The sequence below is a fragment of the Zosterops lateralis genome (assembly GCF_965231275.1).
Source record: "Zosterops lateralis genome assembly, chromosome: 3".
NCBI classification, from domain to species: Eukaryota; Metazoa; Chordata; class Aves; order Passeriformes; family Zosteropidae; genus Zosterops; species Zosterops lateralis.
Genome location: NC_139764.1, coordinates 75,012,501 through 75,039,519, shown reverse-complemented (window position 1 = coordinate 75,039,519; position 27,019 = coordinate 75,012,501). Strand labels below are relative to the sequence as shown.

The 27,019-nt window shown below is 34.3% G+C and overlaps 1 long non-coding RNA gene across 1 annotated transcript in view; it reads left to right on the top strand.

Moving 5' to 3' along the window:
- Positions 1–205: 205 nt before the first annotated feature.
- LOC310907717 overlaps positions 206–27,019 on the top strand; it is a 41,251-nt gene continuing 14,437 nt past the window's right edge. Inside the window, exons 1-2 of the long non-coding RNA XR_014589706.1 lie at positions 206–247; positions 15,438–15,500. This is a non-coding gene — a long non-coding RNA (uncharacterized lncRNA). The remainder of the gene's footprint in view (positions 248–15,437; positions 15,501–27,019) is intronic.

Genomic DNA, 27,019 nt, shown 5'->3' with positions numbered 1-27,019 from the left:
TAAGTCTTGTTGCTATGCAGTTTAGCCATAGCAACAAACACAAAAGCCACTGTGTTTTTACTTCCATTTTCCCTTCCAGAGAGTTTGCCTAGTAAACATGCTAGATATAGCACTGTCAAAATAAGTGCTGCATTTTCTGTGAGGGATGTCAAACATTTCACCTTTCAAAAGATTATATTGAGCAAAAATGCTAAGCAAGAAGGTGGAGAGGTTATAGCTGAGATATCCACATCCTCTTGACACTGAGGTAAGGATGTAAAAAAGTAATTGCTGTACAAGGAGGAGTCAGATTTTCTGTTATATATTTATCAAACATAAAAAATGCCATGTCCATTTTTTTTCTTTGTCAATATAGTGGCAAAAAAATATTTCAAATAACCAGACAAAAAAGGGGTACAACCCTAGCCTTCCATACTTAAATTTATAATGTATGTGATGCATTTTTGAATAACAAAAGTTGTTATCTCTCTTTTCTAGTCAATAATCGCTTACAATCAACATCATACTGAGCTAAAATAAACCTAGGTAGAGTTTGTGAGATAATATCCCATTCTATTGCAAAGATATATAAAGGATTTTCTCGTACCTGAGGTAAGGAGTGTGGGAGAAGACAAATAGTTTATTCAGCAGATTCTTTCACAACTTCCCCCATGATTTCCTGTAAGCCATGCAAAGGTAATTTATATTGTGAAAGAGAAGTTTGGTTTTCCGTCTCTTTCTCACTATAAATGAGACTTAGATTTCTGACTGTCATTTCCTTTACGGAAAATCTTAATAATTGCCTAGGCCATCTTTCTTTTTGAGCTTGTAAAATAAGGAAATTATAAAAATAATTCAGGTAGGTACTTTAAATTTAAAAATCTTAATAGCCAAAAATATCCTTTTAATTTTGGATAAAAAAGGTCAAGGAACTTATTGACTATTATAGCAGTACTGATTTATTGTAGTTCTGCTAATTTACCTAACCAAGAATTTTTTGAGTCAGTTCCATCAATATGACTAATTTAGGATATACTTATGAATACAAATTAATTTGGTTTAAAAAATCTTTATGTATTTCAAACATCTTAAGTGACACATCCATCGTTTTAAAGAATATATCATTACAAACACTAACTGGTTTTCACACACTTTTCAGTGCTGGACTTCAGGCTCTAAGTTTGCCTAGTGCTTACAATCAATTCACATAAATTAACCAAAACCTAAGAATTTTGTCTTTGTTGTGCTGACAGAGTATGAGAATCCTCTGTTAACTGGAAGTGTGAGTATATCCACATGTAGTAAATAGAAACTCTTTAGAAGTTCAAGGGAATAAATGGAGTCCCTAGTTTTCAGTGTTCTGTGTGTCTTCAATTTCAAATAACCTCAGTGGAGCTCTCTTGCTATTTCAAGAACTGAGATCTTAATCCCAGTCCTTCCACCATTCCTTTGTTATAGCTGTGGGGGATGTTAACATTCTTCATAGAGAATGGATTGAAAAACATTTCAATGACAGAAGAGGAAAATAGAAATAGATAGATTTTTGTTCCTTTTTTAATGTCTCTATTTGACCAAATTTTTTTGTATATTTTTTAGTTTGTTTTTTTCTTGATTAATTCCATATTTTCAAAATGTGATTGATTTCCAGTTGCTGATTTGTACACCAGTGAGGTTTTTTTTGAAAGGAACATAATTTATGGATAGACAAAAATGATGTAAATGGATTTATTTGGACAGCAAAGAAAACTATAAACTATTTCTCAGAGTATAAGTAGAATTTGGCCAAAATTTCCAGAGGTACTATGATCCCAATTTAGGCAGATGTATGTAATGAAATCTATAGCAATCTCTTTACCCCCAGTCACCTCATCAAGTGAGAGTAAAACTTTCAAAATGAATAAGGGAAATTATTCAATCTACCCTCTGGTCTACAAATAGTAGGAACAGCCTTACTTGCAAAACTTGCCTATAAAGCTTTCTCTCAGATCCACCTCAGTATGATATGGATAGACTAATCTTTTTTCTTCCACCCACTACCTTGCAAGGGATACTCTTTGTCTTGTGGAAGAGTATGTGCGCAGGCAGACTTGAAATATTCTGACCTTAATAAAATATGTTGCCATTACAAAATTGCTTGTTACATTTATCTTGTCCATTTCTTCCTCCAGTGTTGCTCATTTCCAAATAACAGATCCATTCCATTTTTTTTAGGAGCAGGAAGGACTTCAAATTTTCCTCCTCTTTTAAGTCAGCCCCTTTGATGCCATAGAAAACAGAATACATTTTTTAAATTGTTTCATGAATTTTTTGACTTCATTCAGTGTTAGGTTTGAAGCCAGTTCCAAAATGGGCTGCAGTAAAAAAACTGTCTTCACAGAGGTAGAGTTTCTGCTCATTTCATGAAGTTTCCATGTACCTTAGTATTGCTCTATGCAGTATGGCTCTAAGCATCCTTTCACCTTACATAAAGGTCAAAAATAAAAGCTTTTCTTAATGAGTTAGTCATCCAAAATTTTCTTTAAAATCAGAAAGGACAAACAGGCATCTCCTGAGAGCAGCTAATTTCATCCTAACATAGATAAATACCTGGGATCAGTCATATGAGTTTTCTGTTTGGAATTGTCCATATTTCCCTGTTGACAATGTGGGAAAAATGAAGGTTTCAACAGGGCAGATGCAAATTAAATGTTGAAAGAGAAATTATTTACATTTAGACCTGCACAGTTAAATAGGGTGAATACTACCATTTGTTTCTCCTTTCTTATGGTGGGGGTTCCCATGAATAAGTGTTTACTTCACCGGGGGTTATGCTGAAGCACCAGAATTCCTGGAGCAGCAAACCGTCTTTGCGAGTGCTGCCTACTTTGCTTAAGAGGGACACATGGAATTTTAGGCAGGCCCTTGTTATCCTCAGATTGAGGAGTGTGAGCAGCAGCTCCTTCTGGGATGGGGAAGTCTTCAGAAGACTTAGTCTTCATTCATCTGGGACCAAGACCGACTCTCCAAAGCTTCTGATTTTTATTTTTTCCATCTTGTTGGTATTCCATCTGTTTTTTGGTGGAGTTTTGTTTTGTTTTTGTTTTATTTGTTCTGTTTTTGTTTTGTTTTGTCTCTTCAGTTTTTCTATTATTGACAAAAATCTAGATTTAATTAAACATTCTCTATAATGGAAAATTACTGGGAAATCTAAGAAAAATCAGTCATGTCTTCTCCTGTGTCAGATTACTTTTATTCAGAAGGAGGAATGGGTTACATCATAGAGACAAAAACAAATTTTCATCTCTGCAGCTGTTTGGTTTCTAATTCATTGCTTTACAGTGTGGAAACTTTTCTTTCTCACACATGAAAGAGATAGCAGTGGAAAATTCTCACAGGATGGCTTCATACACAGTAACTTCTAGCAAGCTTATAATCATCTTGTACTGCTGCAGCAAAAGGAGATGAAAATAGAACTAAAAATTTGACTTCAGTGTACTTTTAAAGAAGTAATGTGACTCTTCAATTTTCTTTCTTTCTTTCTTTCTTTCTTTCTTTCTTTCTTTCTTTCTTTCTTTCTTTCTTTCTTTCTTTCTTTCTTTCTTTTCTTCTATATATTTTATTCAATTATTTAGCCATTTCCCACATCTTCCATCTCTGTGCTGTTTGTGCTGTTGCCTCAATTCCCACTACCTCAGCAGTTCCTCCTTCAAATGACTCTTTTCTTCTTCTACTTTCCATCTTCACCCTTACTTGAGAGTCTCTCTCTGACTCTGTATTTCTTACATTTCTCATTCCTTAATAACTCATGTGGGTCTTCTTCCTCTTTATTTGAGTGATGCTTTTTCCATATTTTCATTACAAATCAAAGTATGTTTACTCCAGTTTCTACTTTTTTCCTCTTCCATTTATCGGTATTATCTCAGGCATACTCAATTAAAATACAGAAACTGCAGCAATAAAACAAACCCTCCAATGTTTTCGACTACACATATTCATAGGAAATCTAAATTTCTTATAAAATCAAATGCATCACTTTAAGGTTTACCTATATATCCAAAAAACCAAATAGCGAAGGTGAGAAAAGTATAGAAGATGATGTAGTTGACCATTAAATACGCTATTAAAAACCCTTCTATTTGCATCTAGAAATGCTCCAATACAGATAACCTTATCTTATATGGAAGCTAATGATTTTTCATAATATGAAAGAACAGGAAATATAAGAGATAAGAGAAGACCAGCCAGATAGTTCAAACAGAAATCTCATGTGAGTCAGCTGGACCTTTTGACTAAGATGGACTTTAAAGTTACCTGTGGTCCCAGATCACAAAAATGTATTTAGTTAGAACTTTCCTTGATATTTATAAAAATGTTCATGTTTTGTATTAAAAACAAACAAACAAACAAACAAAAGAAGTATAAAACTCCCCCAAACCAAAACAAAAACAAACACAAAAAACCAAACCAAAACAACAATAACAACAACAACAACAACAACAACAACAACAACAACAAAAAAAAAAAAAAAAAAAAAAAAAAAAAAAAAAAAAAAAAACTCCAAATCAAAGCAAAACCAAAACCAAAACCAAAAACCAAAACCAAACCCACCAAACAAGTTCAGCAGCCTCTGACTGCAGAAAAATTTAAAAAAATCAGCCTTATTTAAGCCTGTAGTTCTTATGGGTTAGTTTTGGAATCCTGTACCTTCCAAAAAGCTTTTCCTGTAAAACAATTTGGTATTGAAAACTGAGATAGAAATAACACTATACAGTATAAATACTAATAATTGAAAAACACACTGCAAGCAAATTAATTTCATTACTGAAATATAAAACTCAAATTTACATTCCCAGCAATAGAAAACACAAATTTTCTTTCTTTTTGGCAATTCCTGTTTTGTATGATAAAATCCCTCAACAATTTATGCCACTTTTCTAAGTTTAAATTTGTGTTTTATTGGTATGAAAATTCTGCTTGCATAGTAGGATCCAGTTTTGTAAGATAGGTAGAAATATGGCCAGTCTTATTCCATGTGACTTGTAAACTCTTCATCACTGAGACAAGATGCTGGTAAACTCCCTTTTACCACTTTTAATGGTTATCATACTTAGTCAGCTCCTTTATTATCTTACTTTTTTTCATCAACACTCACTTTTTTTGCTACTATAAATTAATTGAAATTCCTCATAGCAGCCTTTGATCTAACCACATTCTTTACATAGTAAGATAAGACAAATACAAATTATACATTGGTTAAGAAAAACCCCAACAATAATGAAAAAATATAAAAAGAACATTTTTTTTCCTTTATCTAGCCAACTCTGTTACCTAACATTTGCTTTTTAAATTGAGATTGAAATCTCCTAAAGAAATGAAGCTATCATATCTAGTTATCCATAAACTTATCATTGACTTTTCGACAGATAGCTAACGTCACATTATACTATCCTGAATTCTATTAAATAGCAGTAGTCAAGCTCAGGAGGACAGGAAGGGATCCTGTCAGCATTGATAACTTTTAAGCATTTTGCATATGAGACCATATGTTGGTTTGCACAGTTGTCAAACCATGAAGATGAATAGAAGACACAGTGAACAGTGTTCCTTGCAAGCACTTTCTTTAGCATCTGTTTGGACATGGTTTTGACACTATCTAAAATCAAAAACTCCCTCCTTTGCCTTTGCAGGGATTGTGTTTCATACAAATAGCCTTTTGAAAGATTTTCAGAAGCTTCTGCTTGACACAAAACCTGGAGGCTATCTGTCAAAACAGAAGAAAACAAAGAGAGGGAGTTGGAGGGAAGAAAAAAAAGAAAATTTTTTTGCCAAACAGATGGGATTGGCAGTTATCCTAAAAGTAAGATGGGTTATGGCTCTGTCCAATACTAGGGATTTAAAAATAATTGCCTCAGCTCTGGATATTTTTGTCTGTTTTATTTTTCTCCCCTTAGAGATACAAACTAAGTTGTAAAAATAAGGCAAAAAGCAGGGACAGTTAAAAATGCTTTAAAATTGCTAGATATTTTCAATATCTTCCTTTGACAGATTCTGCTTTTTCAATAGTTACAATAAGAGAGTTAAATTCTGAAGTACTTACATGATAACTTGGAGTCCTACAAAGGAGTCTGTGAAGAATTCCTTTATCTTCACTGAGGCACATACCTTTAAAGTTTTTTCTTTGAAGAATCATCAATTTAGCTCCAAAACAAGACTTTTATACTCAAAATGGAGTTGATGTACTGAGGTTCATGACTGCAATCCCTACTTACCTCCTAACCATCCTGAGTCTGTACATGCTTAACTATCCAATAGTAAAGGTCTGAAAGTACCTAACATTCTGCTTTTGGGCATATCTAAAACTGCTCCCATCTTGACAGCACAAGCTGTCTCTGCACTTGCCTCCTCACTTCGATACTCTTATTTTTGTCCCTGAGAGCACAACTTTTATAGATGTATTTATATGGTAGATCAATAGATGTATGACAGATAGATAAAAAACAGATAAAAAGAAGCCTAAATTCACTGTACTACCTGAACCAGGCACCAACATAATTTCATTTCAGTCAGTGAAACTTTCTGTAAAGAGATCTGTGTATACCAATCTTTGCACAAAAGGTAGTTAATTAATGACAAATTAAGCCATCATTGGTTAAAATATCCAAACATATTTTTCCCCTCTTTGATCCTTTCTCATATCTCCATAAAATACAGACTATCCTTGGTTCAGGTCCTCCATCCTGTGCAAGCCAGGGAATAACGCTTACTGCTCACCCAAATGAAAAGTCTGTTCCAAATTCAGGATCTTCTGAAATTTGATTTTTCTCCCAAATCTAATCCTAGTAATCTAAGCATATACAGACCCATTTACTTACGTCTCCACATCTCCACCCTGCCACCTTGCCCCCATTTCAAGGAGTCCACTTTATTTGTTTATTTATTTATTTGGTTTTGGCAATGGCTTTCTTAAAAGGGGGGAGGCTTATGTTGGAAATTGAACTATGGAGGGTGTCAACTTCCAGTTTTCAAGTTTTTAAAAAATATTTTAACCACTGAATTTGCATATAGAATAAGATACTGCTGACTGCTCTTACAAATTTTTACAAAAGAGTAGGAGTAACCAGTGTTCCACTCTAGGACAGTTCCAGACTATACCAGTTAATAGAGATTATTCCTACACACCAGAGGCAGTGACATTATCTCCTCAGAACACTGTGATTTTAAACCAAAACTAAATTTCAGTGCTTCGGATGGTTGAATGACTCAGCCTTTCACAAGAACCACACTTGTTCTGGACCTTCTGTGTTTAAATGTTACATGTTACATATAATATACGTGTAAAGTTAGTAAATCTTTACAGAACTGGTTCATAAATAAATACAGTTTAATATGAAACACACCTACTTTAAAACTGATACAAAATTATTTGTGTTCCATAGGAATGTAATGATATCCATTTGAAAATTTAGATGCATATATGCACATCTAAGCAGCAGAGAGATTTTGTCCCCCTCCATGTGTTTTATGCTTCTGACATATATGTAAAGGACTATTTTAGAACCTTTTGAGAAGAAATTTTTGTCAACTTTTTATATATGATAAATTACATTTGTAAAATAATGCTATCATACCTCACTAAGTGTTGAAAGATTTCAGGTATTTCAGAGGTTATGTTAGAACAGCAGAAAAGTCATATATACTTATTAATAATTACCTCTGGTGATATTTGATAAGAATTCTCATCTGTGGGGTTTTTTTTCTGACCTTTCCAGGATTTCCAGACACTTTACAAGCTGAAGTGGCATCCATTTAAATGATAAATATTTTTGTAAGCATCAGTTTTGCTTAGGTTCAAATGCAAAGTTTGTTAGAGTAAATAATAAAGTTTTGATTGACCTTCTTGGACTTTGACTTGAGCTCGATGAGTAGATTTTGATTTTAAATGAACAGTTCAGTGCTATTCCCCTCCACCCCTTGAAGATCACTGTGTGTGCCACTTTTTAATTTGCTAGCCAGGAACTCATCAGTCACCAACCGTGTCCTACTTACCCTCCAAATGAAGAGGGTAGAGTACCTACTGCAGTTGGCAGCTGCTGCTGGTGCTTCAGCTCCTAATTTCCTGACAACCCTTGCTGCAAATGGCAAAGAAACAGGAGGAGGAGGGAAATGGCTTTGTAAGAGAGATTAAATCTCAGCCATATGCCAGTGTTTCTGCAGTGACTGTAAGATACTGGCCAGAATGATTCCTGCTGGTCTTGCTTTCTCTCCAGGAATTTCAAAATCTACCCAACTTTGCAGTATGGACTGGAATGTCTGGAAATAGCAAACAAGTAGCTTTTACTGTAACAGTGCTCAGAGATACAATCAAAGGACCTATGATTCCAGGAAAACCCAGGAAAAGACCTTTAGGGCATCTGAGGTTGATTTAAATGTCTAAATATATAGACATCAAGATAGATTTCCATTAACATGACACACAAATACAATCACCCTTGTCAGCGTGCTGTTTCTTTTTTATGTGGCTACATTTGTCATGTGAGAAAAGAAATATCACTTTAGTAGCAACTCTTGGGCACATTTGAGTGCTAAGAAAAAAAATCTTGACTGAGGTCAGATAAGTTGCATGTGTTTTCAGAGCAAATTAAATTTAAGTATCCTAGTTCTTCATCTTGTTACCATTCAGACAAAATAAAAATAATTGTGTCCAAAAATAAAGTAGATGTGGAGGAAGAAATGACTTGATGATTCCTCAAGAAGTTCTGGATGCCGAGTACAGTGAGCATAGACTGCTGCTTTAGGAATGTGCCCTCAATCTTAGTGCAGAAAGACAACTTTGAAGATAAATATACTAAAGTTAGTGATTATTAACAAAAGTAGAAAACTTAAAGGTTTTACTCATCAACAACATTTTCTTGGGTATTTTTAGATGATAATACAGATGATACTGTATATCTATAGCATTCTTGCTGGTTATTTATTTTTACTTAGCGAACTTCCTTTAATGAACAGAGCATTTCATTTCTTCTTCTTCTTCTATCTTCATTTCTTATCCATTTCATATCTGATGGTGAATTATAGGAATGTGATGGACAGAACAGGCTTTGCTTCCAGCACAATCTTTCTACTTCTGCACTACTAATATGAATGCAGATAGGCAGATAAATACATATGAAACCAAAAAAGGCAGGTGTACCTACCTGTATGCACAGAAAAACTCATCAGGCTATCTATATGAAACATACACAAAACAGGAACATCTATCAGAAAAATTGTGAAACAGCAAAGTGAAAATAGATTTAAAGACACTGTTTTAAATAGCTGTCGTATGCAGGGCATGCTTCATAAACTGCAGATAGGCTTCCTGAATAAAATATGAGGATATGTAGCTCCATGACTATCTCAGTTAGTTAAAAAAAAAAAGAAATTTGAAGAAAATTTATAAATAGGCCATACATTATCTCCAACGGGATAAACAAAATAGCCAGCAGTGACAGTATTTGCTTTTCATGTGTGCAAATACAAGGCCTAACAAATGTCATCTCCTCATTTGCAAATTAAGATATAAAGGAAATGTCTCTGACAGTACATGCAACAGTTCATATTTGAAGTTTGGCACAGTGAACTGACAGCCACAGAGGAACTGCAGTCGCCTAATCCTTTCATTCTGCCTTCCAGTACTGGCAAAGAGGGTGGAATTTAATAAATATGTGATGAGAAAAGGCTGTGAAAGGCTGGCATATCTTCTCCTCTGCAAGAACTCATCTTCAGAGATAATTAACTAGATGACAATATACAACATGCCATTAACAAGAGCATTCAAATCATTTCTGGACTTAAGTACACTTTTAAGCTGCTTATCAGATTTCCATTTATGAATCCATTCAGCTGTCAGGCTTACATCTTGGCCCTTTATTGAAGCTCACATGGGAATCCAAACCTTCTAATTTTCTATACGGATTCATTTCAGAATCAATTAGAGCTGGTGGCAGCCTTGTCCCTGTGTGCTAAGGGGATTAGCTGGACACTTGCTCAGCTGAAGCTACCTTTGAATGTACATTCAACCTTCCTTTGAGAAAGAGTTGTTTTCCAGAGGATTTTGAAGCAATTGAAGTACTGAAATCAACAGATGGCAGATAATCGCTGGAAACGTCTACAGTTTTGTTAGGAAAGGAAAAACACTATTTCAAACTGCATCCTTGGCACTGTACAAGGAAGAGATAAAGTGAGAAGGAGAAAGAAAAAAAGGAGAAAAGAGTAAAAGAATCAGAAAAAGAAAAGGAAAAGGAAGAGGAAAAGGAAAAGGGAAAAAGAAGAAAAGAAAAAAAAAAAAAAAGAGCAGGGGATTTTTCTGACAGTTCCCCATGGTGCACAACAAACACTCTAGCAATCAGAAGAACTCCCATCCCAAGGACTGTTGTTTTACATTTTTGCCTTCATAAGTACTTCACATCTCTGTTTTTTGCACTGACCTTTGGCCATTTTCTAGCCACATGCTATTAACTTCTCTACTACTTGTCTTAGCAATTTCAGTTTGCCATCAGTTTGGTTTGTGTGTTGGGGTTTTCTCCCTAAACAAACATTTTAAATTATTATTTTGCACTTCAAAATTAGAAAGTTCCATTCAATCCATTCTCACATTTTAAATCTAGAAGTCTCTTGCCTATGAGAAGAAGGCTTATGCTAATCCATTTTAAAAAAATTAGACACTAAAGTTTGAAATGAAGTTTCTGAGATTACTTGCAAAAAACTGACAACTTCACAAACTTCACATAAGCAGCAAAAAAAATAATGAAAGGAATCACAGAATCACAAAATAGTCTGAGATGGAAGGAACCCACAAAGACCATTAAGTCTAGCTTTTAAGTGTATGGCCCATATGGAGATCAAACCTTCATCTTTGATGTTGTTCACACCATGCTCCAGCCAACTGAGCTTGTATTAGATTGCATCAGCTTTTACTTAAACAATGCAGAAATTTGGGTTGTGCAAGTATCATACTCTAAAGAGAATTTATTTAGTTTCAAAGTGATGGTCAGAAGAAGGACAATGACTTCCTATGTTCTTGGAGCTGTATCTATGAGCCACAAGACTGAGAACATTGAGGATCATTTAAAAAGGGCTAAAAAGTGTGGACATGGCCAACAGTGGTCATGTTAGGTATGGCCTCTGACACTGGCTAGAGCGGCCTTGGCAGGTTTATCTGTTGTTCACTGCATTCACAGAGAAGACCTACCTACAAGGAGTTCCTGGCCTCACTAAAAGCCTCTCAGTGAGCTTCATGCAGAAGCCCTGCTCTAATTATGTGACAGTAAGTGCATTTGAGCTGCCTGGAGGCCCTGTAGGGGCTAAGAGTACAGGTCACTGATTTGCATTCGAGACATTCAGGGCAGAACTTCAGCATATTGAACCATTGGAGACATGAATGTTCCCAACAGTTGGATTTGAGTTAACTTGCTAATATATGTGATGTGTTCACATTTCAAAAAATCTTATTCAGTCTGCAAGGTCCTTTTTTCTTTAAGGCACCACTGGGCTATATGACACAAGGCCAGCTCTGAATGCTCCTGCCCTCACTGGGAATAAATTTTTTATAGAAAAAAAAATACCTCCTTCCAGATGGATTCAGAAAATTATAGATGTTGTACTATAGTGAAATATTTTTCATTTAAATATTGTTATAGTTCCAGTACTAAATATCTAAGTCTCAACTTTTTTTATTCTCTTGGCAGTCTTTTTAGAGTCCCTTTTATCTCCCATGAACTGTAGTGAGATCACAACATTCTTGTAAGGATTTTTTCCTAAATCAAGAAGAAAGAAACACTGCATAATCCATCCATGTATTGTATAATTAAATATGGTTTTAAAAATAAAGCAGCTTAGATGCTATAATTCTGCATTTTTCTAACTTGTGAAAAAATAACAGCCCTAATAAACATGCTTATTTACTAATGTTGCTCAAAATCTCCCTTTACTTCTCAGCTGGTATCCATGGGTTTCACATGTTTTCATAGCTGTCATATTTCTGAACTAATAGTATGCAATGTACTCAGTCCAAATGAGAATGAATCTGGAGGTGTGACTTTTTGATGTCACTTTCTGAATGGAAAAGCACAGGGAAAACAAAGTTCATGCATTATTCACAAAATAAAATATGAAAATTATTAATGCAATAAGAGTACATCACTCACATACATAAGCAGTGGTGTGTCTGTAGATCAAGGGTCAGATAGTACTGAAATTACTGTAGTCCCAATGTAACAATTTTGAATAATTTTGATATTCAGAGATTTAGACATACAGGTTTTGCAGTGCTTTACATGTAATAATGATTTTGGATACTACTTCCCAATGGAGAAGAAGAATGCTTTATTCTTACCATATGCTTGCATGACGCTCATTTTAAAGTAAGATGACAGTATGTTAAATTAAATGCTGCAGAGAGCATCATCTCCAGAATTCTGTTACACAGCAATGTGAAACAAAATACACTTATAAAGAAGCGTAAGTAAGATTCAGCTTGTATAAACAGTCATGAGTCTCTTAATTTGGGTAAAATCATTTTATGTTTGCAAAGGAACATATCTGTTATGTTCATTAAAGGTGACAGAGTAACAGCCCTTGAGAGTGAAGATATCTATTATCAAGAACATCTAGCCAAGTAGAGCAATCCACAGAAAGCTAGCTCAGCAAACCAATAAAGTAATAAATTCTGCCTCTGTGAGGATGCGTGGGTGCATATTTTGTAAAAGAAAATACTGGTAAATATGCTTTTTTCAGTATAGAGTAATGAGTAATCTTACTCTTAAATGTACATATGGTAAAAAACAAAGCAAAAAAAGTCCTGTTCAATATCTTTATCAGTCCTGTCTAATAGCTGTTTGGATGACCTGGATGAAAGAATCAGGAGTACCCCCGGTATGTTCACAGACAACACAAAATCGGGTGGGAGTGTTGATCTGCTGGAGGGCAAGAAGGCTCTACAGAGGGATCTGGATAAACTGCATCGATGGGCTGTAGGTAGTGGTATAAAGTTTAACAAGGCCAAGTGTCAGATGCTGCACTCCTGCCACAAAAACTCCATGCAGAGCTACAGGGAAAGAGTGGCTGTAAAGCTGATCAGCAGAGAAGGCAAGGAGACCAGTGGCATCTTGGCTTATATCAAGAATAGTGTGGCCAGCAGGACCAGGACAGTGATTGCCCCCCTGTACTTGGCACTGGTGAGACCACACCTCAAGTGCTGTGTCCAGTTCAGGGCCCCACATGACAATACAGACACTAAAGTCTTGCAGAGAGTCCAGAGAAGGCCAACAGAGCCTCTGAAGGGTCTAGAGAGTGACTTGTAGGAGGAGAGACTGAAGGAGCTGGGGGTATTTAGCCTGGAGAAAAAGAGGCTCAGGGTGGATCTTAATTCTCGCTACAACTACTCGAAAGGAGGGTGTAGCCAGATGGTGGTTGGTCTCTTCCTCCAGGCAACCAGTGACAGGACAAGAGGAAATTTCCTCAAGCTGCAGCACAAGAGTTTCAGGTTGGATATCAGGAAGAATTTTTTCAGTGAAATGGTTGTTAAATATTGGAATGGACTGCCCAGGGTGTCACCACTCCTGTTCAAGAAAGGGCTGGACATGGCATGCCATAGTTTGGTTTGCAAGACAGTGATTGGTTAAAGGTTGGACTCTATGACCTTAAAGGTCTTTTCCAACCTAAATGATCCTCTGATTCTGTGAAAAAAAAAAAAAAAAACAAACAAAAAAAAAAACCACCGCCTGACAAAACAAACAAACACTTCATTTAGCAATAGTATATATGAAGTGATGCTACTTTCATTATTGAAGTCAGTAGCCGTTTTGAACCTGGATTTCAACTCAAGCACTTGAACAAGTAAAGTTCTTTATTTTACACCTTTCACAAATTTTTGCATTTACAATTGCTTTAGAAAAATAGTACATTGAAACCTGACTGAAGAATACATTTGAAGTATTAAATTTCCATATATCAACTTGAGAATTAAAACTTAAGACCCAGAAATCAGATATGTTGTTTTTATTAGTATTTAACAGGAAGTAGCAAACAAGGGAATTGATAAGAAAATTTGCCGATGATAGATTTAGAAAAGTGGCAAGCACCAATGAGGACTCAGAAACTGGCAGTGTGGGCAGAAAAATCAGATATTCAACATTAAAATACGCAAGCTCAAGAATCTGTTCAGACATAAACCAATTGCTACAAAGATTGAAAGGGAGGCAACAACCTGGAAAGGATTCATTCTAGGAATACTATGCAGCACATTAGATATCAGTTCAAAAGTGTGAAATATTGTTGCAATAAAAGGTGAGGGGCTTGGAACACAAGCCCAGTGAGGAACGACTGAGGGAACGACTGGGCTTGTTTAGCCTGGAGAAAAAGAGACTCAGAGGTGACTTTATCCCTCTCTACAACTTCCTGAAAGGTGGCTGTAGTCAGGTGGGGGTTGGTCTCTTTCTCCAGGCAGCAACTGACAGAATGAGAGGACACAGTCTCAAGCTGCACCAAGGGAAATATGGGTTAGATATTAGGAAAAAGTTTTTTATAGAAAGAGTGATAAAGTACTGGAATTGTTTGCCTGGGGAGGTGGTGAAGTCACCATCCCTGGATGTGTTTACAAAAAAGACTTGGACCTGGCACTTGGTGCCATGGTTTAGTTGAGTTGTTAGAGCATTGATTTGACTCAGTGATCTTGAAGATCTCTTCCAACCTGGTGATTCTGTAATTCTGTGATTTTTTATTATTATTATTTATTTAGTAGTACAGTCAAAGGCACTATCTTTGGATAATTTTATTGTGAGTGCTAATTGAGACCTCCCAAAGCTAAGATATGACACCTGATCTCAATCACTTCTTACAGCAATCCTGATTTGATTTACCCACATACGACACCGTTTCACATATTTCATGCCATTCCAGTTTTCATCCATTTTTTTAGCAGGTTTGAGATCTAGTACATAGGCAGTTCCAGCATTTGATTCCAAATTTCCAACCTCAAGATAAGGTTTCCTCCTTTGGACTTTCATAATGCAGTAATTTCTCTTCAATCCTATTTCCAATCCCATATGTTACTGGAAGGGGCAGTTCTTGCTTTTCTCTGAGGATGAGGAAAGAAGCAGTAAATATATATGCAAGATGGATAGTTTTCTGTTCCCTCATGTACTGTATACTGTGGTCGTATAAGAAAAAGTAATTGCAAATCTTGCGTAAAGCTTGCATATACTGAAATATATTTTCAGCAAAGAAAAAAAATCTTCAGGGCTTTTAGATATTGAATAAATGTTAATACTGCTTTATCTAGCATGCCTGAACTGAGTTTCTTCTCACATCTGACATGCTTAGGCTTGGCTATTTTAAGAGGTAATCCAATTACACATCTGCAAATAAGATTGTGTAATTGAAACTATAGACCTAATTTATCCACATGAGATATTAATAGCTTTCTTTCACATATTTTTTAGATATATATTTTGTATTTGGGAATAGTCAGCTGTATTCATCTATGTCAGATATACTCACATTTGGTAAGCTGTGATTTACCTGATTTTTAATTTTTTGTTCTTATCCTCTCACAATGGATAGATGCCTTCCACTGTCATTAGAAGATATTTTCCTTGATTCTTACTTAAATGTATTTATTACAAGATATTTAGCTTCCCTAAATTTGTTTTCAAGAGCATTAACTTCCATCAGGATTCATCAATATATGTTATTAAGTGTTCAACAATCCAATAATCTCCATTTTCATGACGAAAAACGTTTCTTTGGTTTTGACTCACCATGACTTTGTTGCATATCTGAGGAAGGGCAATTAACATTTTTATATTATTCTTTCAAGTGTATTCTTACTTTTTTCTAAATGACTTAGAATTGGAATCCGTTCTTGTTATTTGTGTCACATAGGCATCTTTCAGAAGAATGTTGTGAACAACCATTATTCAAACCATTTTAACTCCTCCATGCTCCCTATTATAGCCACTTCTTTGTGGCTAAAACTTTAAAATGAAATTATAGGACTCAATTTAAAAGTGTTTTTAGAAATATCAGCTTTTACATCTATGTATATTTGGATTGTAAATGAAGAAATACTACTTTGTTTTATCATTTATTTTATTTTAAAAATGGATGAAAGTGTTTTCACAAACTTCTGTAAGATGTTTTTATTATTTTTAAATTATTTTTAATTTATGCACTTAATATAATCTCAACTGTATTTTTAAAGTCATATCATAATACAGCCAATCTTTTTAAATGTCCTATAAATCTTTAGCTAGAAATGTTTGTTGTGATTAATAATAATATTCTATGATCTTACCAAAATTACAAATATATTTTTTCTTGTTTAAAGTTCATTGCAGAGAAAACAGTGTTATTTATTTTTACTATCTCTGCTGAGAATTTTTTATTGATTAAACAACATTTTCATGTAAATATTGTATCAAAAGTTTATAACCAAATACTTTGATTCTTAGATAGTGAGGGCAAAATTTAACATTATGTTGATTGACTTTCATTGTGAATCAGGTCATAGATTTCATCCCATGAGTCACATTCCTGCCATTTTTATAACTGGAAAATACTTGTATATCACCTAGTTTTGACAAGCACTTAAAACGAGTAATCCAATGACATTGCTTGCTGATTTGCCCCAGTTACTAATTATGATATGTCAAAAATATTGTAATTATTATGAAATAGTAAATATTTTATTTACTCCTTGATTTTAAAAAATCTCAAATCCTTACTGTCTAGACATATGCAGGTGCATCAAAATAGTTAAATTAATTCCAATTTATTTTTCTCTTTTTTATTTAAATGTTTTATGATAAAGAAAATAAAACATTGGAAAACTTTTTTTCCATACTGCCAGTTAAGGACTCGTTTAGTAGATTTTTGCTTTAATTTTGTTACTCCAGTTCCTTTGTTGTCATCAATGTAACCTCATGTACCTACCTAGTAGGCAGTTGGGTACACTAACATATAACATAAACTATATACACTAACTCACATAACTATATTTTTTCTAGTTTATCTGGGCAGCTTGTATTCTGTCTGTCTGCATTTTTCCACTGTAACAGTAATAATAAATTTTTCCACAAGGACTTTTCCAGCAAAGAATCAGAAAATTGCATAAAATTTTCAGTATGTATAAATTGTATAAAATTTCCAAAACCATAACTTTCTAATCACGGCCTGTTTCTCTATCAACAGCAAATTTATTTCACTGGCTACTAAAGAAGTGCTACAAGACCAGCACATGAAATTTATCAAAAAATAATTGACAAAATTATATTTCACTCAGCATTTGTTAAATTTTAAACATTGAAACTGAAATGTTTTAATAAATATTCTCTTATTGGACCCTGAGAGCTTTTGTAGTAATTATTCTTTTGGGTTTGTTTTATTTCAGTGTTACTTGAGTGCTAACAATTGCATTTATGCTAGGACTAGAAAATGAGTACTTGGTGTCAGTTTACAATTCTTAATTCACACTGTGCTACAGTACCCTGGATCTGGCATTTTTATACCTTAATTCAGATTTTCCTGTCAGGCTAGTGTGTGATGGGGAAATCACCTAGTTAACAGTCATGTAAACAACAGTGACTGGTCAAATTAGATGTTGTGTGCTTTATTATTAAAAGAATGAGTAAAAATATGTGATGTGATTTTTCATGTGCATCTTCTCCCAGTTATTGAAGATGTGATTTACAGAATGATATAATAATTGCTTCTGTCAGGAGAATAAAATTTTGACCTTTTTCTTCCTACAATCAATTGCACATAGAAAACCAAGATATTTTTCTGTTTTACAATATTAAAATATTATAGAAAAACTAGAAAATACTAATACATAAAATAGATGTGTAAACATTCTGCTTTGCAGTAATATAAAAATGTTTATTCTGTAATCATCTCACTTTCTTGTTATTTTATTTTATTTTATTTTATTTTATTTTAAAAGTAAAGGGGTTTTGTGATTTAATCCTGGTAGGCTGCTAAGCACCACATAATCACTCGCTCAATGTCCCCTCCCTCTAAATTGGATCTAGACAAGAACTGGAAATGCAAAACTAGATTGAGAAAAAAGTATTTCTTTTAGTATAATCACAAAACCAAGACATAAGCCCACAGCCACCATCACCAAAATTAAATCCAAAGAAAGTAAAGCTCTGGAGTCCATATAGTCCCTAAGCAGCAGGCAGCCATGGAAAATTTCCACCCCCAGCATTACTACCTGAACTGCTGTGTTCAGCAACAGCTAAAACGTGGATGACTTACCAGCTCTGTTCAGTCACAAGTCTAAAACATAGCACAAATACAATCTGCTAAAATGAAAATTAATTCTACCCCAGCAAAAGCAGAACAGATTTCTTGACTGCAATATTTTCCTCTTAATTCTAGGAACTTTCCAGTTTTCCACCATGGTATACAACCTGTTGCAATATCGTATTTTCCCTCAGATTTCTCATAACTGGAGTTTGCAAAGGAAAACATAGACAAGTCTGATAATTTAGAAATTTCAAATAATCACATATAAAACTCACAATCTGAAATCTTTACAGTTTTCTCATCTTTTTGTTGGTACTCAGACAAATAAATAAATGTAACATAAATATAAAGTTTCTAGCAGATGTTTCCAGTATAAGTGCATGAAACACTACCAGGGAGTTCTAGTTGTCCTAAAGTAACAGAACTCCAAACCAGGAGGTTTGAAAGTTTAAATTTCAAACATCCTATTAATGCCAAGAGCATGAGTCCCCAGCATTTTTTCAGTCACTATATTTACACATAGTGAATATCTTGTCTTTTATGAAGGGAAAATTACTTTGTTTTCCACATGAAGGCCTGAGTCAGGGACAGTGCTAACTAAAGTTAAGAAAGAACTGCTTTGCCATCTCATTATTAACTGGACAAAGAAGTGTTGATACGTAATTTACTTCAGAGTATTTATTCATCTTATTTATTCATCTAGAGCAGAGACCTCTGTCATTTGTTCTGTACCTGTTGGATAGACGTGATAAGGCTCAAAACTTGTATAGGGCACCATAGATTTCTCTGGATATATGAGCTTGTTTCTCTTGTTTACAGTACCCAGGTGTAATTACAGGTGTAATTCATATCAAAAGATATGAATTAAGAAATACAGCCTGAAATATTCATTTAGTTTTATGTGATTTGAAGGACCGTTTCAATATGGACAGTATGGCAAGAAAGCCTGACATATCATCCTTTACAAAGAAGTGTTATTTCATTGATACTCTTAATTTGTTGATACTTGCAGTCAGGTCCCAGGATTTCTCCCCAAGGACAAAAATTCCAATGTTAAAAGATAACAACTTTGCACAGTTGTTTTTGACTATAGCGTCACATTTCAGACCACTTATAATAGTTGTTGAATAACATCATGGTTACTTAAATAAAAATGCTACCCACTGTTTATCAGAATCACTTTTCTGTTGAAATTTACAATTGCATCACTTATCACAGCAAGAAATCCATTTTACTAAAAATAATAGAAAGGGGCACACTGTATGGCAACTTTGTATAGCAGTTCATTTAAAACAAGTGTATTCAAAATGTCTGTAAAGGAGTCTTGGACTAATTGCACTTTCTGTTTTCCTATAATTCTTATTCTAGAGGTTGAAAAATATATCTAAGACTTGAATGACATTTCTGACAATTTCCAGCTGTTTTTACAGACTATTTTTAATGAATAAAAATAATGGATACAGTATTTCAACATGATTCTTCAGAAAAGATTTAACTATAGGTTCATGTATTACTTCAGTGTGTACATTTTTTAATCTTAAAGGTCATTTACATTTTTCTACAGTCAGAATATTTATTTTCAAAAAATATTTCAACAAATCGTGTCTCTGAGCCAGAAGAATGCATCATTGCAAGTTTAGTTTTGAGGATGTTAGTCCAAAAAGTAATTTCTTTCAATAAGGTTCTACTGTTTTCCAAACATGCTATTTTAATGATAAATTTCATAAAATTTTGAATGTTTTAAATATCTAAAGAAAGTGCTGGTCTTCATAGAAGTTAACTTTATAAAACTAACTTAAGTAAGAGCAAATACATACAGGAATAGGATCTGGATTATGGTCAGGAGTGACATGAATGTTGGATTTGAAAAAGGCCTGTCAGATTGCTAATCTATGAATTGAAGGGTTAATCTCTTTGGAGTAGGGTACATGTCTGCCTTGTACAAGTCACAAAAGAGAGAACAAAACCCCACATATCATTACTGTGCTTTATTACTTTATTTATTTATTTTCTACTATGTTATGGCTTAGAAGTTTACAATAACTCATTCCAATTGCACAAGCACTATATAGATTAAGCAAGCTTTCCCACAACATGAATAATACAGAATCCAACCACGCCAGGGTAACATTCAGGAACCTAAATAACTTGACCATACTCCAAATTCCTGCCTAGACTCTCTTTGTTTGCCAACCTCTGCATGACTTTGGGATGAAAAACCTAAACTTTGAAGAAAAATTCAGTATAGAAGCACATTCTATTTTCAACACAGTGACTGAATGAGCAATGTCTTTCAGAAAAAAAGGAAGAAATTAATGGCAATGCATAAGATCCTGAAGGACTGTATAATATCAGGTACACACATACAGGATCAGGGATAAGTAAAATGTCCTACACAATTGTAGCTCAAAATTTCCCTAGCTCTTAGTGTTGCAATCCAAACAAGACAAAACACATAACAAAATAAAAACCAATTAAAACAAAATGGAAAAGAAAAGAAAAGAAAAGAAAATAATATTAAGTGAGCCAACATTAAATGAAATAAAATTAAAAGCTCCTTATATGTTTCTCCAATTTCATGGTCTGACCCACAGAGCCACTGGTGCAATTGCAATAGCTTTAAGACTACCTCCTATTACTTAATTGCTTTTGTAACATTTGGTTATATTTCAAATGAAAGATTCATAGAACAGGACATAGACATAACTGAGGTGAAAGACTCTAGTCTTTTGAAGTATTGTCAGCTAATTCTAGAATTTCAGGCTCAAATTTATCGCACAACCTCAGGCACATGGTTGCTGTAACCAAGTGAGGAGCTAGGGCTTCATCTATTCATCTTCATCTATTATCTAAAGAAGGTAGAAACTCTCTCTAGAAGTGTCCACACACCTGAAGTATAAATACACAGAGAGATAATCTAAGGTGGTTAATTTTCTAACATGGACATAGGAGCAACATACACTAAGTGGGGTGACTTCAGAGACTGCTTTCTGTTCAAGTCCATTCAGATTCAGGAAAACAGAAGTTCTACAACCTCTGTTGCCTAATGCCTCTGCTCTGGTAGGTAAGCATTACAAAGATCCTACAAAATGTAGAGCAGCTACTTTATTTGACGAATAAATGAGAAAAAAACTGTTTAATGCCTGAAAGGTAGTCAGAGTAAAAAAAATCCCAAAAGACTTTAGTTGTGTGGTTGTCCTTCTCTCTTATTCTTATGGCATACTTTGGCACACATGATGATACCTGACATCCCGGAGGAGCTAACCCTTGGGCAAATGATATTCCTTACCAAGTATGCCTCCATCTATAACCAAGGGGTCAACCCATCCTTTAAATTAACCTGGACATGTCCTATCTGACCATTCTTACAAGCTAAAAGGATTGTATTGTTTCATTACCTTCCAGTTAGGTTATGTTACCACTATGAAAATTTGCTTTATAGATTATTTTCAAAGAATGCTTTCCTAGATTATTTTCCAATAATGTGAGTTTTGTACTTACATTTGTTTTACTTGGTTATTCTGTATGAAATATTCAGAGGCATACTGACCTAAAAATGAACTCCTTGGCTACTTTGAATTTTTATGCTGTTATTTAATGGTCAATTAATTCCACTTAAGGTCACAGTTACGCTTTTTTATTACTTGTGATGATGTTTTTGTTTGACATTCATGTTACTTTGTTGTATCTCATAAAAATGATTAATGAATAACTCCTAATTGTAGAATACAAGTTTTTATTCTTGTCACTCCCATTACGTAAAGATTTCTAATTCTTTGAAAGCCTATTACAAGCTAAATGAAGTTTTCCATTCTGAGGTGCAAAAGGCTTGAGTAAAAATACAGATTCTGTAGGTGATAGTGGACCAGGATATTCTTCCAGTATTTGAAACACTCCTTAAGTGAAGGAGATTTCTCTCACTACCATTCAGCAGATCACTAAAGCATGCGGATAATCGTGTTACTCACAGTCTACATTAATGATTAATCTAAAAATTCTACTCTTAACAATTTGAGTCTTGTACTATTTCAAATCTCAAACAAAATCTATGCAAATATACTTGCTGAGGTCAGTGGCTATGCTCATGTAATCAGAAATATTTATTATTATGTTTATTTTCTAAGTTAGTTACTTTGAAGATGTCCTTTGCATACCCTTTTCCATATATACATACACATGCTTAGCTTTCCAAGCCAGGTTTCCCACATAATTTTTTTGTTGCTACCCTCTCAAAATATGACTAACTACATTAACTGAAGGCAAAGTAGGTGAGAGGAAGAAATTGCATCTGGACTCTCTTCATTAAAGACAGAAATAATATTCTTGACATGTCACAAACCAAAGATATCACAGATATCAGAGAAAAGAAAAAGCTGCAATCTGCAAGACAATCAGTCAGAAAACGACATTAAGTTTGGCTTACATTTAAAGGTTTTCTTGATTTGGCTGTCACTTAGAAAATTTACCAGGCCAAAGAGTACTTCTGGACTAGCTTACTTTATTTAGAATTTGTGCAGTTTTAACGTCTTAAACTTTATCACTGATGGATGATTTTTTAGTACAGTACAACAAGCAGATTGTTTTAAGTGTTGATATACTTTGAGATACTGAATGCAAGAATTTCTCTGTATGACTGTGGCATGGCTGAAATGTGAAAAACTGGATAGTCTGTGCTTGATTACTTTGGAGAATTGCAGAGTTCTGTCATCTGGGTACTCTACATTCAGTTATTTTGAGGAACTTAAATTAGGGAAAAGATTGAGTATATCTAAAAAATGTCTATCCACCCTCTACACCTGCAATCAAGGAGAATACAGCATTTCTGAGTATATATAACCCCATTAAGCTTTATCACTCATGTATTTTCTCCCACTGAAAATTAAGAGGGGCACTATGACAATCAACATTCACTGTCTGTGAAAATTTATTAGCAGCAAAAGGGAGGTCACAACAAAAAAGTTTCAATTTAAGGGAACTAATAGGGAAAAAAATCACAAAACAGAGTTGTAGTATAAGTATTGTTTACATAAAACTAAATTGGTAGACCTTAGTCTTGTATAGGTATCAAATATTTATATTGTCCTTGTGTAGCCTGAATAAGAATCACTCAAGAATGAAGAAATTTTAAGGAGGAACAGTGAATTTTTAAAATCAGTGTTCATTTTCAGCAAGTCACAAGAGTTTCAACAAATATTGAAAGTTGAAAAAAGGCAGAAAGGGTGAAGGACAGAATGGAGAAGACACACCCCACACCTGCTCTGGAGTTAGATAGGCATGAAGCAATTTTAGTGGCAATCCCTTCCCAGCGCTTCAGAGCCCCTTTCCCATATCCATGCCTAGCAACTATCTTCTACTGCCTTTCTCAGATAATCCACACGCATACTTAAGTACAAAAATGACATAATATGTCCATAAAAATGATATCTAGAGGTAATATTTTCAATCAAAATTGTAATGAACAACACGAGCTTTCATATAGTTTCATTTGTTTTGTTAATTGTGTTTGTTTCCTCTTACAATATACCTCTTACAACCAACTACTGCCTCTTACAAAACACCTCTTGCAATCAAACATTTGAACAGTCTTTTAGAAACAAAAGTTGAAGTAACTACTGGCTCCTTTCTTCTTCCAGTTTCCACTATCCATTACAACAAGATTTATTGGTAATGAATTTTATTATGTAGGCATTAAATTTTAAAAACTCTCCTCATCAAGGCAGGAGATTGTGATACATTTTAAGAGGAGAAATTCACTTGGTGAATGAAGTCCAATGCTTGGGTCGAGTACAACACATTAAAAACATGGCATACCGTAATCTTGTCTGAACATACTTTACCTTCATTGAAATACCAACTCTTCAATAATTTCAAAAATTTGTGAGAAAAAAGTCTTCTTGGATTAAATTTTCTAGAAAACAAGTGCTCCTGACGGCATCACCATTAGTATATTTGAAGAGAGAGAAGTTATTCTACTCCTTCCTACTCCTCCAGAAAGTGCAAAATTCACCCTGTTCTTCCACTCCTGGAACCTTTGTAGGGGTGTAAGCAGCAGGAATAGGCAGGCAATAGGTGTGTTTTATATTGCATCTCTGGAACAATTTCTCAACTGGAATTGTGCATGAAAAGCCTATATTCCCTGACTTCTCTTGATATTATACTCTGTCACATTAAGCAAGAGGAATATAATAAATCAGGTTGACACTTTCTGAAAAAGAAAATATTTAAAAATATTTCCAACAAGTATGGATAAAAATGCTCCCCTTTGGGAATGATAACATTGATGAGGTTTTACATATCAGCCTCTCTTTCTCTCCAGTTTAGCACAAAAATATCAGTAAAAATATGACATAAAACATGCAAGAGTCCTTTTGTTGTTGTGTTCTTCACTGTGGATGTGTACATCTGCAATAAGACCCAACAGACATTGTCCGGTATGAACACCACTGCAATCAGTGAGTGCCTTCAGGACAGGCAGTGTCTTCAGGCCTTCTGCATCTTAGATAAAACCTAAAATTTCGAGGCTTACTTACCTTAATATCACCTTGGGCAGATCAGACAAAGGATATAGGGCTTCGGTCTCTGTCTGCTTGTCTTCCATTCCACAGAATGTTATCTCCACTTATTTCATGCCATAATTAATTAAATAGGTAGTTACTAATTGTACAACACATTTCATTGTGATGGTGACTGAACACAGGAACAAGTTTCCCAGAGGGGTTGGGGAGTTTCAAAAGCGTTTTACACCTTGAGTAGTCAAAACCCAACTGGACATAGCCCTGGGCAAGGTAGTCTACCTGCCCTGCTTTGAGTGATGGCTTGGACTAGACAATCTCCACAGGTTTTTTCCCCATGATTCCATGTGATTCCATGGCTGCTTGAGGTAAATCAGTTTACACAACTTCCCTGTTCCACAAGATTCAGACATTATATATGTTAGAACAACCATTTTCCATGTTAGAACTAAAACCCTTAACAATCATGAAAATGTACTGGTTTAAGACTAAAAGAAAAATTTTCTCACTTATTCTTTCATTTTTATTTTTCTTTTTCCTCACAACTTTGCCCCAACCTTCCTAACATAATTCCCCAAATTTAATTGGTTTTAAGCTACACACTAGTGGGAATTAAGTGTAAAGTCTTGAAGATCCTTCCTTAGTACACCTGCTATAATTCTTTATCCAACCTTCAGATTTTCCTTCAGAGAAAAAATTATTCCTCTTTCAGAGGAATAAAGATATTCCTCAGAAACAATTTTAACTACTGAAAAATACTACCATGGTCAATGAAGCACTCCATTCTAGCTCAGAGCTCCTAAATAGACAGGTTTTTCCAGGTTAATTTGATATGCCAAAAAATTTTAGATAACTTTATTTTTAAGGACAGCTAATTTTTCACTGGGAGTCATAATTGTAGAAAACAACTATTCTTTTTAATCCTGGTGAAGCCTGAATGGGTCTGTTCCAAATACTAATGACTTTTTCAAAGTATGAGTATAAAATAAAAAAAAAAATTAACTCTGACTACTACTCAAAAGAATACATCCAATAGTGAATACATCCAAAAGTTTAAAAGTTTCTCTCTGTTGCCTTTAATCATCTACAGTTTGTTGCATCTCCCTTCCTCACTGCTATACATTTGCACATATGCTCTGTGTCAGCCTCAGCCTAAAACCAATGGTCCCACTTGTGCCCAGTCATTTGTCACTTAAATTGTGACAAAACTAAAAAAAGTCCTGTATTTCCTGTGTCATCCAGAACCATCTGTCTTCTCTATCTGAAAATCAAAAGGAGAATACCAAAGAGTATATAAAAGTCCAATGTGAATTATGTCTCTGACTTGTCATCTCAGTCACTGTCTTCTTCTCTAGAAACTTGAGATGTAGACTAGCCAATATTTGTGGGGGAAAAAAAAAATCAAATCCGGATTGGTGCTTTGGATGATAAACCTTTCAGGCCAGTAATTTGCTTCACTTCATTAGTCACAGATGCTGTGGAAGATTGTTTGTCTGAAAAATGTGATAATAGCAAATCCTAGTACTTTACATCAGAAAACTGAAATTTGCCTTGTGAACTTAGAATTAAGGTAATCTGCTGTAGAAATGATCAAGAATTTTCAAGTGGGAAAAAAATCTCAGAAATCATATGGCTATTAAATTTTTTGAAAATTCTCTCTGTAGAGTTGAGTAAAAATTTTCTATTAGTTTCAGTATAATTTGTTTAAATATCTCATATACAAAACAATCCTGCTATAACTACAGGTGGTAGTAAATAATGAATAAATTCCAGTTTGTTTGATTTTTTTTTGTTTGTTTGTTTGTTTTTTGGGTTTTTTTGGTTGGTTTGGGTTTGTTTGTTTTTATTTTGAAGCAGTTTCAGTCATACCTACAAATATTGACAACAGCATAAATGACCCAAGATCTCAAGCTCTGTGTATGAAACAGAAATGCTTCCCCAAAAAATTACAGACCCCATAATAATATTTCCTTCTATAGCCAGGGAGAACTGGAGATATTCAGTGATTGTTTGCAGTATTCAGTTCCTGTATGTGGAAAAATCTTAGGCAATTAAAACTTTGGCAGTTTTTGTCCTCTATTAGTCCTATTTCAAAATTCACTACAAGTCTTATTTCTTTTTTATTGTAACCTGAATCTAAAATATGGAAAGATTGACTTTAATGTCTTCATCTTTAATCTGCAGAGACATTGCAAACAGTTTGTCTTTTCATTTTTGTTTTTTGTTCTTCTCATGATTACTATCTATAATTATGAAAGTTT